Here is a 14,155-nt window from a genome sequence, read left to right as displayed (position 1 = left end):
TAAATATGAAACTAAAAAATACCCTCAGGTTTGTGTCTGGTGAATTTCTGGTTTAAAACAAGCTTGTTCTACCTTCAGTGAAGTTACTCACCCTTTGGTAGAGAATCCAGAAATCCATTTTACTCAAGTAGCAATGCCACATAATAAAATTACTCAAGTAAAATTAAAAAGTACAGTATGGTAAAAAAAAGTACCGTACTCAAAGTATTTTTCCCCCCATTACGTTACTCGATTTAATGCGACTGAGTAAATGTAACCAAACTCTGTCTACAATGTAGCTGAAAATTGATCAACGTGTTGTGAAGGTCCAGTCAAAGTCTAGACCTTAACCTTATTGAAACACCAACAAACCAAATGAAACAAAAGCAATCCATGTCCTCGATTTTTCCATCTGGTCCTCCATCAGAGGAACACCTAAATACCTCTGTGTTTAGGTTCCACCCGGACACTGGCAGTCATAAAGATGTTGTCCCCTCCTTCCTGACTTAATCAGGTGCTGTGTGTTTTCAGGTGCTCCTCCCTGTGTGTTTTAAAGGCCGTCTAACTGATCTGCCTGTGTCAATGAACTCGTCCCCCTTCTCCGGTGCCGGCTACCTGCATGCGTCGAGCCTTGTTTGTGTTGTGCCGGGGTAAAAAGCCGCCACTGATCCGCTCCACTTTGTTTCGCAATGCCCCACGGCTCATTTCCACTGCATTAGCGAAAATGGAACCTGACCAAGGAGTGATGCGAGCCTGGAACAAAGGGGGGAATAAAAGATAAAAAAGAGGGGGAGAGACATGGATGGGTAACAAGCTGTTAAATGGGCTTAAAGAGATGAGAAACAAGCCTCACACACCGCAGACACACACTGTGGCACAGCAGCCGATGAGTCAGGTGGTTCATAATGAAGGAAGGACCACGATGCAGGGGGAAGCGGTAGATTGATTAAGCCTTGATTAATTATTCTTTCAGGAGAATACTTTGATCATAATTATGCGTATGTGGTAAGGCATTGAAACTCACGAGAAGAAAATTGAAAACAGAAGCTAGCGAAAGATTTAAAAGAACTTCTTACATACCTCTTAAAATTCTGGTCTACGAGAATGTGACGCTCGCACAGTCCAGTAATATACATGTCACGTTATGTGGTTTTCTCTAAATTGCTAGTAGGAGCGGGTGTGTGCATGCATAGATGTTTGCCTCTGTGTCGCCTTGTGATTGACTGGAGACTGGTCCAGAGGGCATACTGACACTAAGCCAACTAGTGTTGGAAACACTCACCAGTCCACGAGATCCTGCCAAGATAAGCAGACACAGAGTAGATGGATGAAGAAGCCGATGTGTCTAATCATTAATGTGTCCTTTTTTGTTTGCAAAAACCATAAAGTCTTTTAACTGACTCATTGAACAATTTACTTGTATTCCAGAAAGACAGATCCACAATCTGCTGAATCTGTTTTTTGACTACTGGAAACTGGCAACAGTCCCTAACACTATTACTCTACCACTTAGGGTTTCTGACGTTGCTCTAGGTACATCAGTTTCTATCAAATCAAATCATTTACATAGTCATTTGTCTATATGTGTGCCAAATTACACTCAACAAACCAGCAAAACTAGCATGTCTGCTTTACACGTGTACAATCTCTGTTCCAGTAGTCCCTTTGTTATCCCACAAAAAATAATCAAATGATTTTTAAACCTGGGTCCATCTAGGTATTTGGGGTTAAATTGGATCCTAGAGTTGACTGCTGCTAGAATCTAACCTGCCATGTTCAGAAAAAAACAAGGGTAGTGTTAAATGGGCTTAACACTACCCTTTTAGTGTAGTGTTTCTGCTGTTCATGTAAGCATTTAAAAAGCTTTGAAATAATCCATAATCGGCCATGACTTTAAGTATCAAACAGAGGTTACCAGCTTTCTGCAGTCAGTGGCTACAGACTTCCAGACTTCATGGGTCCATCGTATAAGCTCAGCACATACTGAGCTTTATAAACTCTTCCACAGCTTTTATAAAGAGTGAAGAATCAAACCTCTCTGTCTGGACATGTAATTGTCGAGGGTGGTGTAGATGGTGTTATATTGCTGGGCGGTTGGGAAGGAGTTGGGTCTTTGGTTTCATTGGAATAAACCATTAATGTTTTGCCATTTTGAACAACTTTGTATGGGAGTAGTTGGGGGATGAACCTTTCTTGTCTTTGTACCAGGGCAAAATTGTTTTATGTCATAAAGACATAAATGAGTGAGTTCGGTGTGGAAGGAGTTTACTGACCTGCGCAGAGTTTTGAGTTCAATCCACTGGATTGAATTACATCGAACACTTTGATGGCCAAAGTGTTCTTCCGACTTTGACATGTTCAGTTGAATCCTGAAGTTCATTTGAACACTGGGTTGTTAAGAGAGCCAAAGATGATTGCCCTGCAGTGTTTAAGCTCAGTGTATTTACCACTAATTTCCTGCTGGGGTGGGTGAGTGGGTGGGTGGTGAGAACGTGGACGCCAAAGATCCATAAAATCCCCATCGTCTGCATATAACAAGAAAATAAGTACATTCACTTCGGTATATCTGGGTTAACTGACTCATCACTGAGTCCGTAGGCTCTCCGTACCTGACTTCTACGAAGAGCAGACAGAAAACTGTGTGCTTTACCACATGCTGTGGCTGGGATGTGTAATTAGTTGCAGCATCATTGCCCTGAAGCTGATGTTACATCAGTCATACAGGAATAGCAGTAGTCCTCCTGGAGATACCAGAGTCTGCATTCAAGTTCAAAAATAAACAAAGCAAAAGCTTTATGGCAGCTATGTTTCCCTGAACTGGCGGGGGGTTTCACATGGAGCATCTGCTTGCTTATGAACATGTCTGCAGGATAAATGAAAGAAAATGAAGTGTGAATAAATATCTCAGCCGCAGTAAAATTGTTTTTCCCCCACTCAGTCTGTTTGATGTTATATAAAGGAAGAGACTCCTGCTATGAACAGAAGAGTAATCAGTTCCCTTCGCCACTTGTCAGAGCTCTTAATTAAAAGATGCTGAGCTATCCAGCCCGAAAGTTTATTGTAAAGGCTTAATCTGTAATGATAACATTTTAAGAAAGCTTCATAAAACCTTCACCTTTTAAATGAATGTGATAAAACAAAGAACGAAGTGAAAAGCAGTGACGTCCTCCAAGAAATGCTGGGGCAGCACGATTGTGCCACTAGGGGGCAGAGATGCACCGCATCCAAACAGACGCGGTCTGAAACAGAATCAGATGGCAGATGATAGCATAACATGAGTCTGTGACAGGATTTTGGAGACTGGATAAATGATCAGGCAGGCGGAAAATGTATCATGTAAACCAAAGGACTGGAGAAGGATAAATATTCAGAGATAAGAGTGCTGGAGAATTTGATAAATGGCGCTGATAAGTTTGGTAGGATTTCCTTCTTGCTAAGATAAGATTTCAAAGTGAAGGGCGTGTCAGCCGGTGTTTTGTTTCCATGAGGGGGATGTCTAATGTCTGGTGACTTGGCTGGCTTTTAGCTGTTTGGAGTGTGACAGAAGAGGGAGGTGTCGGCATGGATTATCATGAAACAGAGCCTTCAGAACCTGCTGTCTGCCTCATTAATAATGTATCACCATGAAGTGTGATAGAATTTCACAATATCAGAAGGGAATAGGCTGGCTCCGTGTGTCGGTGCAGGAGGTCAGTGTATCTGTGTTCTGTGTACCAAGATAACCAGATAAAAGACAGAAGTTTGTCGTCCCTGTTTCTCTCTCTCTCTTTTAAAATAGATTCATGGCATTTTAAGCCTTCTGCCATGGAGAGGAATAAATTATACAGCAATTACAATGAATGTCAGTCAGTTTTAGAAATGAGTTTTATGTCTGTTTAAGTGTTTGCCTTCCATTGGACTGATCAAAACTGCAGGATGCAAAACAATCCGTCAGCTATACTTAGTACAAACGTATTGGTGTATCCAGTGTGATATCAGGATATGGAGACTGCCTTCCACAAAAGACATGACAATGACAAAAAACTATTAGCCTACAGCATCAAGAAAAGGTTTAGGGTGTTTTCACTACCTATAGTTTGTTAGATAGTTTGATTGGGGATCAAAATTGCAACATTTCTTACATTTTCAGCTGGTATAGTTCACTGTCATACTGCACTGTGTCTACCAATCCAAATATTAATGCGGACTAGTTTTGAGGCGCAGTTGCCAAGGTCATGAGGAAGTACGTACTGCTGGACTAAAACGCTGAACATCCATCCGTTGGGATTTCTGGACCCACCATGCCAACTTTTCAAAGAAAAGATCCAAAGTGGGAAAAAGGAAGGAAACATGAGAAATCTAAAAAATTAAATGCTATTGCTATTGAGGAGATTCCCATTTAAAATTGAGACATTAAAAGTAGCAATTAGTGAAATAAATGAAACTGATAGGAAACAGCAACATCCATATCAATGACTTTCAGACACCCATAGACACAGCAACAAAAATGTCTTCATCTGCAAATTAGTTTGAGCCAAGTAAAACGGATTTATTTAAATAAACGTAGATAAGTGGAAAATAAGTAATGATATGCAAATGGATCATGCCTACCAAATGGCAGCAATTTAACAAATAATGGAACAAATGGTGTATAAGTATAAAGTGCCTGAAGAAAGAAAGATTATGCAATATAACGAACATAATAATGTGAAATTTCTAACAGATAATGCTCCATAATTAATTACAACACAAATATAATTAGCATTCAAGCAAGAAGGTGTGCAAATATTCTGCGTATATATATATATATATATATATATATATATATATATATATATATATATATATATATATATATATATATAAAATTAAAGCACAGGAGCAAGTAAACAGCACATGTTTTTGAACACGCTGACCTGGAAGCAGCCTTTCGGCTCTCCAGGGATCCCATCAACGTCCTGGTCCAGATGTTGATGCTGAAACTGCGCTGACTCTCTGTCTTTGCTGGCCTGCAGTGCAGCATTGCCAAAGCCACAATTGGCAGAATAGTTGATGCGCTTGGTGAAAGAGATGATTGCAGCCTCTTATAGGAAGAATTAATTCCCACCAAGTAGCCAGAGGCAGGTTCGGCTTTGCTGGCCTGGAGGGTTTTCTTTTGCTGGGCTGCTGGTGCAACAGAGGTGTCATAAAAGGAGTCCAACTGAAAGCGAGATCCAGTTTAAGGTTGTAACTATATTTCTCGGAAAAGAGAGAAAAAAAAAGTCTTTTTATATAGACTTTGAGCAGTGTTTTTATTTGGACAAAAGCTTAAATTGATACAAAACTACATGCTGCGTCAATAGCATCGACATACAGAGCAAGACTGTTTCAAGCATCGCATGAACCAAGCTATATATCCTACAACATTATGCAGCTACAGACAGAATTTCCACCCTATATGTTTACCTTTTACTGTTCTACTGCCCCTAGTGCTTCTGCAATGCATAGTCCAATTTTTTCACCTGCTTCTTCAAGCATCATTTCTTGAACTCCTTTGACAAAAAGGTCAAACACGACATTTGCTCCATGTGTTTTCTGTGATTTCACGTTACATTTTACCCGATTTCCAACAGTTCCAAAAGAATCATTGTACTGACTTCTATTCTTGATTTTATTTCTTGAGCATAACAAAAAAATATAACTAACAAATCCACACTCAATATTTTGTGACAGCTGAACCTAACCAGTGCGGAGGGAGGCTAAAACAAAACAAGAAAGTAAAAAAAAAAAAAGACTTTAGGCTAAACTCTGACAATAAAACTTTTGATAAAAACTTTCTTTTTCTGCTTAGCTTTTGCATTGGCTTCTTTGTATCCCAAAAGTTCCTTCATGCCTGTCTCAAAGGCCCTGGTGCCTTTAACTAACCAGTGGATTATGCATCACCAGGGAACGAGTGACAGTTCATCCGACGCTGACCTAGCTGTGGCGTCCTGACTCGACTGTTGAGAGACGGCAGAGAGAAGGAGAAATTATTTAATATTTGCTTAATATTGACTAAATCAGCGAGTAAATAGAGCCGAACCTTTGGAATCTTTTGGTTTCTGACCAGGGTTTGTTTACTTTACGAGAAACAGTGCGGTTTAGCTCCCCGACCGCTTTAACAATTTATGGCTTGTGATGAAACATGCCAAATGTGATCTTCTACAACTAGAGACTTGTAAATAAAACATTGCTGGTCAAAATTGCATACTCCGCTGACATTATTTTCCCCGTGTGCTAAAAACCCCATTAAGTGAGACAAAACTGGCAAAAAATAGTGCGAGAAAAACAGGATGTTTGATTTTATGATGTAAAAATAAAACAGTGGACCTTACCTTTTCTATGAATACTATATTAGATATGAGTCAAAACAATGTTTCTGTATAAAAATGTAAAGCTCTGGAGTTTTTTTCAGATGACAGAAGGGGAATGTGAAACATCCCGACTCTCGAAGTGTCATGGCAGTTCAAGCAAATAGCACATTCACAGGCAAAGCGGCGACTGCAGCTCATTGAGGAAAGAGTAGATTTACTAAACGGGGCCAATGGTTTCTTTAAAAAGCACAGATTCCTGATTGGTATGTTTATAGCCACCATTAGACATTCTAAAATGCAAACAGGCCAGCGTTTAATCACTAATGAAACTAACAGCACTACCGTGTTTTGAGACTTTTGCTTTTTGCCACACTTAAATGCGTCACATAACCAAATACATTTGATCTCACAATAAGACTGTTTAAGTAAATACAAAAAAAGTTTTCAAATAATTATTTCAATCAACACCATTGAAGCCACAGTATGTAGCTTTTGTAAAAAAAGGAAAAAAAAGTCAGCCTTTTACTTGTTTGTTTAAAACTGTCACTATGTCGTGACTGTACAGTTTTTAATCTACAAAAAAATCAATATCGAGCTTGAATTTGTTAAATCAAGCTTGATATAGTACCTTGATTTAAAATGCAAGCTACATTGCATTTTAAAATGCACTGCTCCTGGTCATAAACAACCAATCAGATCCAGGAGGAAGGCCTGATTGACAGCGTTAGGCTCCTCCTCCTGGCTCTGATTGGTTGTTTCTGTCCAAGCAGTGTATTTCTGCAGTTAGCACTGGGAGCCTGCAGAGGAGCTAAAACGTTTTTCATTAGACTACCTGTCTTATGCTATAGTGTCAAAGTGATAGCTTTGAAAAAGATAAAAAAACATACATACATACAGTATATATATATATATATATATATATATATATATATTATTATTTTTTTAAATAAAGTTACATACTGTCACTGTAATGGACCAAAAAGGGAAACATTATTTCTCATTGTGGATAGAACCTGTCTGACAGCATGAGGTAGACCTTACTTCATGCTCTCAGGCATGATGGGCCTGTAACAGCCCATCGTATGATGGAAAACAAGAAGAGAGGAGACATTTCTAAGGCTTTGGGATTCTAGCTAAGCAGAGTGCAAACCATAATCCAAAAATGCAGAAAACATGGAACAATGGGCCATTTCCATGAGTGGAGGGTGGGAAGGGTGGCACACCAGCTGTGAAGTTTAAATGTGACCAAAAAAAACCAAAACAAAAAACACCCATTTCCACACCACTAATCATATGACTTATTTTCAAACTGGGCAAGACAGGTGGCTCTGACCCAAAATAGTCTCTCTAAAGCAGTGGTCCCCAAACTACGGCCCGCGGGCCAGATGCGGCCCGCCTCCACATTTGGTCCGGCCCCCTGAACAATACCAGAGTATTTTCATATATGTGCATTTTTATTTGATAAGTTGGACTTTTGCAATAAAATGTTCCATAGTAATGAACTTTATTTATTATTAACTATTAGTTAGTAACTATTTTATACATGCATATAATTGACTCTAACCCTTTTTTTTATGTGGAGAACCCAGTGTTATTTGGTTATTATTTATTTCATAAATAGTGTTATTTCCTGACTTTTGTTCTCTGAAGAATCCAGAAAAGGTTATTTGATTGTGCTTTCTGAAAAACAAAACATTTTTATGTTTAGCACTCTTACAATCGTCACACTTTTTCTGTTACAAACTGACCCCGGCCCCCCATCAGAGAAGGGACAAGTTATGTGGCCCTCACAGGAGAAAGTTTGGGGACCCCTGCTCTAAAGTAAAGATATGGAACCCTTACACCTAACAACAACCTCGTAATGACAGCTGTATTCAAACTCGGAGGCAGCCACATTCAAACGGAGCCAAGAAACTGTTTCCAGATTATATTTGGGTAGACACATGTAAATAAATTGAAACAAACACAAAGACATGCGCCTTTAACATGCACGTACCCCGGCGCCGAGCGCTTTCAATCCCCTGTCATTTGATTGCCACTGTGCTGTCTTTACTATGTCAACGCCTGGCTTGCCTTCAGCAGAATGAGTGCCTTTCCCAGATTCCCTTTCAAACGAGACGCAGCAGCTCCTCGGATCTGAAGTGGCTTGCTCCCCACAGTCCTTGAGAAGCATGGCAGAGTGTGATGTGTCCTTGAAGTGATGTGTACGGCCTCCTCTGTAGCCTTCTGCAAGCTGTTCCGCTGCTGGACACTGTTCCCCTCTTTATGCAAGCGCACAGCTGCGCACGACAAACGGGGGAAACAAGTGGCTCTGCCCTAACAGGGAGATGAAGACGCAAAACAAAAGAAAGTCGAGATGACAGTGGAAACGGAGAGGAAAAAGGGAGAGTTTTGCCTTGTGTCATCTTTCCTCTGCCTCTTGTCAGCCCGACATTCCCCCTCAGAGAACCACGGATGGGTAAGGCGCGGAAAATGAGGAGTAAAACGTGACGGAGAATTGCAGAAACAACAGCAGGAACTGGTGTTCCTCCACTCCCTCCGTCAACAGCTCAAATTTATGGTTTAGAATCTGCATCCTCCCGCTTCGCTCTGCGTGCCACACATGGGTTGAGCCAGAGTTCCGCCGGCGCTGACGGAAGCTTTTAAAGAAAGTTTCTTTATTTCCCCTTAATAGCAGATTTTACTTATTCATATTTGTCCCCTTTGATTAGCGTAGACAAGGGAGATCTCACAAGGAACTCCATTATTGTCCTCCTTTGCTCAAACAGACCTGATGTGACTTTTGGCTCAACGTTCTGTCGAGGCACCGACGTTATTCCCAGGACGATCTCCTCCAGCGGCTGACGCTTTGATTTGTCTGCCAGTGGAATCCTTGGAAGCCCTGATGTGGCCTTAAATCTGAGGTGCCCTTAATAATTGATTAGCGAATAACTGTCAGCCCATGATGTTCTACTCTCAGGCAGAAGACTCTCTTCGGTCTAATCCCATTTCATTTATGTCCCCTCCTCTGTAGTTGTGAGCCGTTCCTCCTGTGGCCCTCTGGAGCTTTAACCACGGAGTTTTTTTAAGGGCCACATTTGCAATAAGAACGAAGAAGGTGTGAGCTGCATGTGCAAATATACTCATAAATGTAAGTCCGTGGCCATTTTTGGCCATAAAAATTATATTCATCACAAACTGTTCTAGAGTATTGCGTTTTCCAATATTATTGTTAAAAGAGTAAAATAAGAGTAATGCTTAATTTGTTAGGTTTTTATGTATCGCTTTTAAGCATGCATACCATGTATGTCAATGTTTTTTAGCATGCTTGATGACGTTTACGAGCCATACGTTGGCACCGTCTGTTTTTATTCAGAAAACTAGTGATGGACTAGCTTTTTGAAAGAGCTTTGCTGTGGAATATTTAAATGACAACTCCTTTTGGCTGAATGAAAGGCTCAGGGCTGAGGTAACGCTAGCAAATATGATTTTTTACCTTTGTTTTCTGTTTCATGGTAATATCTCATCAGTAAAATAAAATTAAAAACTCTACAAAAAACAACAAATGGGTATGAATCTCACAAAAGTGATTCATCCTGTTGTAAATATTCTGTAATCTACAAGTTAGTAGGTTGTTGCTTTTTTATGTTACGAGTACAAACGTGGTAATAGTAACATATTCCAACAGGTGCTTCCTACATCCAAGATTTAAATAATTCTTTTTTATATTGTGAGGAGAGAACAACTAAAGACCTCATGAGATTCCATCAGGTTTTATCCATTTCATCAGAAAATCTAGATGGAAATGGCAAAATTCAAAATAACTCCCTCAATCTCACAAAAAGGTATTTTACGCTCGCTCGAGGTGGTTTTTGGACTTTCCGAAAAAGACTCGATGCGCTAAACAGGAGAAGGAAACACATTTGCCGAGTAAGTTATGACGCTGCGATCGTTCCCATCCACGGGTGGTGGGTCTGTGCCTTAATGTAGGCGCAAAACCCCAAAACATATCAAAGTCCAAACCTTCAGCATGAAAGGGAAGACTCTTCCCATTTTTCTGATCTGAGCTGCTTGATCCATGCTCCATCTTGTTTATTACACCTTCGCGTAATGTCAACATCTCACAAAATCATGCTAAGCAAAGACTAGTTGATTTGCTTCCAAACCCGGAGACACCTAATTCGCTTTTTCTTTTTTACGACATTTTTACAGCTTTGCTCAAAATTCACACGACAGTTGGATGGAAACATAACTATAGATGAGCTACTACCTTCATATAATCATTGCTATTTACTTTGTGAATTAGAGTTGCCGCCACATGCTCTGTGGTATAATATGGCTGAGGTCAGAGAGTACCCTCCCCTTTTATGTAAAGTGCTTTGGGGCTTAGGCTATTAATAACAGAACTCCTCAAATTAAATTAAAAAAAGGGTGCAAATGAATTAAAACCGATGGGGGAGTGTTTGGTGGCAGAACCGTAGCTTTCAGGATTGCTCTGTGTGTGTGTGTGTGGGGGTGGTGGGGGGGGGGGGGGGGGGGGTGGCAAGATCACAAAAGAGAAAGGGAACGACACTATTTGAATGTGTGACAGTGACTCCTCTATCCACCCATTAACAGACTTAAGGAATGACCTGACATTGCTGTGCAGCTGCACAGTTACTTAGGTTAAGCTAATGATTGGATATTTTTTAAAGATTTACAGCCTCCGCTCGCACCAGTCCCCTGTGATTGAACACTACATGAGGCTAAGGAGTCAACAGCTCCCGTCTAACACCTTCCAATGAGGTTTTACGCTTCATAAAAGCTTGAACAAATGGCACGGAGAGTAGCCTTGGCCGCTGGTGTTACTCTATTAGCACTCGCTTTGCCTCAGCCCCTGTTTACTCCTCATTACCCATGTAGTACATTAAGATCCATCTCTCCGGCTGACTTCTCATTTCAGCCATCACCCAATGACAGCTGGCAAAAAATAGAAAATAAAACAATGAAAACAAAAAGGGGAAAAAAAAAACCAAACTCATAACGCCAGTAATCAGCGAGGGAATTTTTACAGTTCTCGACCACACTTCGATGTGGACTGAAAGAAAAGTAATGAGATGATTATCAAACACAAATTTGCTTGTATTGCTGCCATTAAGTTGGGTAATGTTGCTGTTTTCCCTACAGCGTTGGACGGCTAATTTTTATAGAAAGCACAAAGTGTATGCGAAAGAAAAGTAAAAAGAAAAAATCAAAATGAAAAGTCATTTTCCCTCTGCCAGCCAGCACTGGCTTCTATGTGTGACAAGAGTGAGTGTAGGAGAGTGATGCAGGCTGCCGTATGACTTCAGGCTTCAGTACCACTTTTGAAATGACCCTGATAGAAAAGAAATAGCAATCAGTTGTGGAGAGGCTACCTCAGCTCAGGTGTGACTGAATGGAGTCTTTAGCTCCAATGATTTCTTGTTCCTTTCCGGCTGCTCTTCATAGCTAGAGAGCCACAGGAAATGATTTTAAAGTGAAACCGGTAATGAAATTCTTTTTTGCACAGAGATTTCAAATTTGAGTTTCAAGTTTGTTCTGTGGGCTAATTTTACTTCAGCCTGTATCAACAAACCTAAGTGGTCTTTAAGGATGGTGAATCTTAGAAATTGGCTGATAGCTCGATCACACTAGAACTGATATTATCACTAGAGTGAGTATTTAGATCCCATGTGACAATGTTAATGTCACATGGATCTAATTTACAGTTCACCAGTTAACCTCCTAGTTGCAGATGAACCGAATGTACCTTTTCTGATCAACTGGGACAAAAGGTCGTCCCAATTTTATTAGGCTGTAGAAAAGTTGTGAGGAGACAGAGCTAACTGACCCTAAAAGTCTTGGTTTCTGAAGAAGAAGCTATGCAATGGAGCAGGGTAACAAGTTGATGAAAGAAAACTCTGCTTATCCTTACCATAGATTACAGTCGTTGCCGGTTCAAGTCCCCACTTGTGTCCACTTCACCCTCCTTGCCTGCTGGTGGTGGTCAGAAATGCATGGCAGCCTCACTTCTGTCATCCTACCTCAGGGCAGTCGAGGCTACAATGTAGCTTACCACAATCAGTGTGTGAATTTGTAATTAAAGTGCACCAATCCCTCCTGCAGAAAAGAAACCTACACAGCATAATTGCACCCACCCCCATACTTTACGGCTTGGATGATGACCGGCTAGCTTCCTCCTTCTCCCTCCATATTGGTAAAAGACTGATTTCATTGTGGATAATGATACTCTCTTGCCATTTTTTGCTTTTGTTCTGGGGTTGACAGGTACGTCTTGCAGAACCTGTCTTGTTTGTAATCAGTGTGATGGCTGGTTGCTCTCCTTAAATGATGGTTTGAACAAATGAAAGTGGCACTTTCAGATACCTGGTAGTTATCATCATAGATGAACCAGACTTGTGAAAGTCCAAAGTTCTCTTCCCAATGTCTTGGCTGATTTCTTTTTCACTTCCAAGATGGAAGCACTGAGGTGTGTTTAAGAGTATTGCTAGGAAATTATCTGTTATTAACCTTTATTTTTTTTATTATACCAACCTATGAGACGCCAACAAATTAATGACATTATCATCATCCCAATTTGTACAAAGGCTTGGTAATATTTGCATATGTAAACTTAAAGATGCACCATATTCTTAGATTTAGCAAACGGTAGAAATATTGGAAAAAAGCAACTGCAGTACACTATATAATATTTGGTTTCGCTTTGTAAATACGTCAAAAGTAACGTGGCTGCTGTTTTAATTTATTTTATAATACTTGTTTTTTGTGATATTGAGCACCGATCCACGCCGCTGAAGCTTTACAGAAATGTCCATGTTTTATAAAAACGTTCTTTACATATTGCATCAAAGCGATGCCTTTGGTTTGGGTTGTCTACCTGAAAGAGGCCACATTTTCTCATTCAGACAGTAGCTAAAGGGCAGGCTAACTTTTTGCAAATAAAGGATAAAAGTTAGCCATGCAAAGTTCATGCGGACTGAATCTAAAAGTTCATATTCATCATCATCAGCAGCGTGATCTTTTTTGGTGAATCACGTCGACCCCACAGACAAATGGAGTCGCTAATTCCATCTGCCGTTAAAGCTAATGGAGTTCTAAAACCATGATTAATCACACCTGAAGAGCTTTGTGGACAAAAAAATAAAAATAAAATAACCATAAGTATGTTTGATGAAATTACATAAGAGCCAACGCTTTTCTTCTGTTCTAACCTAAGCATTTATGCATGAGCTGTCATGTTTGTGCACCTGCTACCTTGGCATTGGTACAAACACTGCACTTTTCTTTCATCTGTATACATTCGCAAAGCAACTTTCAATAGCTTGTACAACAAGAGTGCTCAGCAGTGATAAGAATGAATTTGCCTTGAGTGGATCTCTCCCCGGCAACAGTAACGATATGTTTGCTGAAATCAATCAAGAGCCTGGAGTCCAAGGTCTCTGTGGTTTACAATTTCTCTTTGATTTGATTTCTTTTATGTTTCCTTTTGAAGAGGAAGCCAGAGCTTGTCTATATTTGGGGGAAATTATTGTAAGCCATCTAGAGGAGGTACCATGCATTCATATCAAGTGCACTCTGTCTGCGCACTGTTTCTTTAAAACGGCTCCCCATGTCAGATTGCAGCCGGCGTAGATTTTGTATGTGGATGAACTAAATTGCGTACGTCATGGACATCATTTTTGACATGACATATGAAAAGGTACGGCCACTTTTAAGAATTAAAAAGCAAAGTCAGAGAGACAAAGTAGTAGCTTTTCAACCAGGCGCTTTTTACCTCAGCCTCAATCTTGTGCAATTTGTTCTAAATCTAGTGGGTGTCATTAACTGGACTTTTCTATCAGTCTTGAAATGGTTTATAAAAAAAA

The sequence above is a fragment of the Xiphophorus couchianus genome, chromosome 10 (genome assembly GCF_001444195.1).
Source record: "Xiphophorus couchianus chromosome 10, X_couchianus-1.0, whole genome shotgun sequence".
In the NCBI taxonomy this organism is placed as follows: Eukaryota; Metazoa; Chordata; class Actinopteri; order Cyprinodontiformes; family Poeciliidae; genus Xiphophorus; species Xiphophorus couchianus.
Note: the sequence above shows the minus strand (reverse complement) of the source record.